This window comes from Ornithorhynchus anatinus, chromosome X1, assembly GCF_004115215.2.
Source record: "Ornithorhynchus anatinus isolate Pmale09 chromosome X1, mOrnAna1.pri.v4, whole genome shotgun sequence".
Taxonomy (NCBI): Eukaryota; Metazoa; Chordata; class Mammalia; order Monotremata; family Ornithorhynchidae; genus Ornithorhynchus; species Ornithorhynchus anatinus.
The window spans coordinates 97,464,147-97,468,256 of record NC_041749.1 but is presented as its reverse complement, the minus strand read 5'-3'; the positions used below and the strand labels follow the sequence as shown (position 1 = coordinate 97,468,256).

General features: G+C 41.3%; 1 non-coding gene across 1 annotated transcript; it reads left to right on the top strand.

The window, feature by feature from the left end:
• Window positions 1-1,136: 1,136 nt before the first annotated feature.
• Window positions 1,137-1,274, top strand: LOC114806966. Its single transcript, XR_003755019.1, has one exon. It is a non-coding gene; the product is annotated as a small nucleolar RNA SNORA7 (small nucleolar RNA).
• The last annotated feature ends 2,836 nt before the right edge of the window (window positions 1,275-4,110 follow it).

The following is a 4,110-nucleotide window of genomic DNA, read 5'->3' as shown; positions in this document are numbered from 1 at the left end:
GGGAACATGTCTACCAACTCTATTATACTGTACTCTCCCAAGCGCATAGTTCAGTGAACTGCGTGCAGTAAGCCCTCAATAAATATGATCGATTGATATAAGTAGATATAGCTCTAGACTGTGAGCTCATCATGGGGGGGAATGCGTCTGTTGTTATACTGTACTCTTCCCAGTGCTTAGTACAGTGCTTTGCACACAGTAAGTGCTCAATAAATATGACCGAATGAATGTCTATAGCTACACATTTACATACATGTATAGCATCATATTCCAAAATAACAAAATATAGTCAGCTGTCTCCTCTCTCGGAGACTAAGGTGACATTTTTGAAGTCTTAAAGCATTTCCACTGTGCTACTATTTTGGTGAAAGACTTGTACAGCTGCCTAAGGATTAGGTCCACTTCATGTTTGTAGATTTTTCTAGGCATGCCATCAGATATAGGTGCTTTTCCACTTTTTACAGGTCTGTCAGTGGTGATTGTTTCCTCAAAAGTCAGAGCTAAGATCGTGCTGTGTGCATGGCACCATACTTACAAAATTTGAGTCATGTGTTTATATGGGTGTGTGTATAGCTCTATGTCTTGAAATGTGAATGTGTTGTGTATCTAAGTGGTGAATAAAATCATGGACTAATGGTAAAGCTACCAAAATCTTGGTTGATGACTGAATTTCTAAAAATGATTTGCAAGTCTAGTTGGAATTTTGAAATAAGAGACAGGAGACCTAGTTTTGAAATTGTCTGAATTTGGACAAAACCACTTTTGCCTGCCTCTGTTTCCTCATTTGTAAAATGAGGCTAATAAAATCTTCCCTATTCACCTCACAGCAATGCTGTGAAGATTGAAGTAACTGTCTACAACATGCTTTGATTTCTTCAAAGATACTCATGTAATAATACTGATGATGATAATAATAATAACAATAGTAATAATTTTGGCCCAATTACTTTATCAATCACTCGATCAACTGTATTTACTGAGAGATTACTATGGACAGAGCACTATACTAAGTGTTTGGGGGAGTACAACATAACACAGTTGATAGACACATTCCTTTCTCACAACGAGCTTACAGTCTAGAGGAGAAGACAGACAATACTACAGATAAATAAATTACGGATACGTACATAAGTGCTCCCCTCTCAGGGTTGCACCTGGAGAGTTTCCAGTACTCTACCAGTCTCAGCTAGGGGAGGGAGAGTCAAGAAGAAGCCTACCCATTCCATTCCTAGCTTGGGCAGTGGCTACTGAGTGGAAGGCAATCTGCTACAAGTCAAAACTCACCCATGCTGGGCAGCAGCGGCATGGGAGAGAGTCAAAGGCAGAGACTCAAGTTCATTGCACAGAAGACGACAATGGTAAACCACTTCTGTATTTTTACCAAGGAAACTTTATGGATGCACTACCATAACAACTGCAGATGGAGGTGGGCGTTCTGGGACAGATGGGTCCATGGAGTTGCTATGGGTCGGAAATGACTCGAGAGCATAAGACAAGACATAAGTGCTGTGGGGCTGAGGGAGGGGCAACACAGTAAGTACGGAAGACTGGGTAGGGAGATGAGAAGTTAATGTGGGAAGACTTTCTAGAGTAGATTTCATTTTAATAGGGCTTTGAAGATGTGGCCTGCAACACTCCACTGCAGTGTGGCTTAGTGGATAAAGCACAGGCCTGGTAGGACCTGGTTTTAATCCTGGATCTGACCTGTCTGCTGTGTGACCGTGGTATGTCACAACTTTTCTGTGCCTCAGTTTCCTTGACTATGAATGGGGTTTCAATATCTATTATCCTCCTCCTACTAAGACTGTGAGCCCCATGTGGGACCTGATTATCTCTTATCTAACCCTGCAATTTGTACAGTGCTTGGGATATAGTAAGCACTTAACAAACATTACTATTATTATTATCAACATCCTAGTTCAGAGCACTGTCTGGTGGGTAGATAGCACTGTTTGGGAGGGACAACAATTCAGACACCAGGAGGGTAGACACTGCTTTCCTACCCCTTCAGTACCATTTTGTAGACACCTCAAGGTGGCCCCAGTGGAAGAAAGCAGAGCAGTCAGTAGTATGAGCAACCAAGGACTGAGCAGTGATTCTCAACCACTTGAACCAATCATCAATGGTATTTCTTGAGTGCTTACTGTGTGCAGAGAGCACTGTACTAAGTGCTTAGGAGAAGCAGCTTGGCTTAGTGGTAAGAGCCCGGGCTTGGGAGTCAGAGGTCGTGGGTTCTAATCTGCCTCTGCCACTTGTCAGCTGGGTGACTTTGGGCAAGTCACTTAACTTCTCTGGGCCTCAGTTACTTCATCTGTAAAATGGGGGTGAAGACTGTGAGCCCAGTGTGGGACAACCTGATTACCTGGTATCTGCCCCAGCACTTAGAACAGTGCTTGACACATAGTAAGCACTTAACAAATACCATCATTATCATTACAACACAACAGAGTTAGTAGTCACATTTGCTGCCCACAGCAATCGTAATGTTGTACTTACATTGGACAGAAAATAAGGGAGCATCACCTCTGAGGCTCCTGAGTCTCCTTTGTTGTATTGCTGTAGAAGAATGACAAACTCAACTGAAGTAGCAGAAAAAAAACCAACAAAACCATCAAGGACAATGTAACCTTCCTCTACCCCCTCCCTGGTGGGGATCATGTCTACCAACTCTGTTGTACTTACCTTAAGCACTTAGTACAACACTTGGCACACAGTAAGCACTGAGTAAAAACCACTATTGATTGATTATTTCTCTATTTGATTCAGGAGGGCAGACTCCATCTTGGGTGACTGTTGATAGAATGTTAGATCTATAAGGGGGAACTTTCAGAGGAACAGGAAGGGCTGAGAGAGTGAGTCCAAGAAACAGAAGGGCTGAGCATGAGAGAGACTGAATAAAAAAGTTATTTTGTACCCAGGTCCTCTGACTCCCAGGCCCGTGCTCTTTCCACTAAGCCATGCTTCTTCTCAAGAAGATATTTAGATTCAGAACAGCTAAAGTACCTATAACTTTAAAATTCACTGTGAATACTTCTAAGCTCCTTGAGGGAAAAGACTGTGTGTTTTATTTCTGCTGCACTCTCCCAATAGTTTAGTACTCTGTTCTGTACTCAGTGAGTATGCAATAAATATCATTGATTAATAGAAGTGCTGCTAATGACTGGAAATATTTTATACAAGCACTTGACATGTCTGAGAACAAGCGGATGAGAAGAATGCCCTAAAAACCCATAATATTCCTAAATGTAGCAGGAAAAGAAGTTTTTTCACAGATAGGGAGCTGCAGTTTAGTAGTACTGAATTTAAGAAGTTTGCATTAGAATATTGCTTCCTTCCTGTGATATGTGGTTGGGTTTCCCACTTATTTAATAAGCTGATGATTTCCCAAATAGTAAGGGTTTTCTCCATAGTCAATAAGAAGGGTTGGGAAATAGCAAGCTGCCCCAAACGCACAGGTATTTGACTCCAGTGGGCTCTTTGCTATAACCCAGATCAACTGCAAGAATTTTAGCAGCACTTGCTTCACTGGTGAATTTCTTCCCTCATGACTTCCAAATAGTCCTAAGAGTACCAAATGGAACATAAAAGAAACAGTTGAACATGGCAATAGTTTTATCCTCTAACTAAAAGAAAGTAATTACATCATTTGTCACCACTGGCCTGCTCTTCCAGAAATACAATGTATAGGTTCAGGTTGGAGCAGGATGAAAAATGAAATGCTTGTTCCCAAATGGGGGAAATTTTTAGAACAGATTTTTTAGGAAATCAAAATCCATTGTGCTTGTAATAGTAAAAGTTCATCCAGTCATCTGCCCCTATGCTGTGACTTTAAATGACATCGCAAAGAACCAGTCACACATTTTCCCAGAAAAAGATGTTATTTTTACCAGAAGGATAATTGAGGACACTAATTATCTGTGGTTAATAACTGTTTTCTTCATAGGAAAGATCAAGCTGGTTCCCAAAACGGTGGACTGGTAAATGCTTCATCCAATTTTCAATTCTAGGAGCTTAGAAAAGATGGCAGGGGCCAGACGAGGAGCCAAGATTAGAACCAAATGTTCTCCAGGGTAAACAGCTCAAACCTCAAAGCTACTTAAACAAGACAGG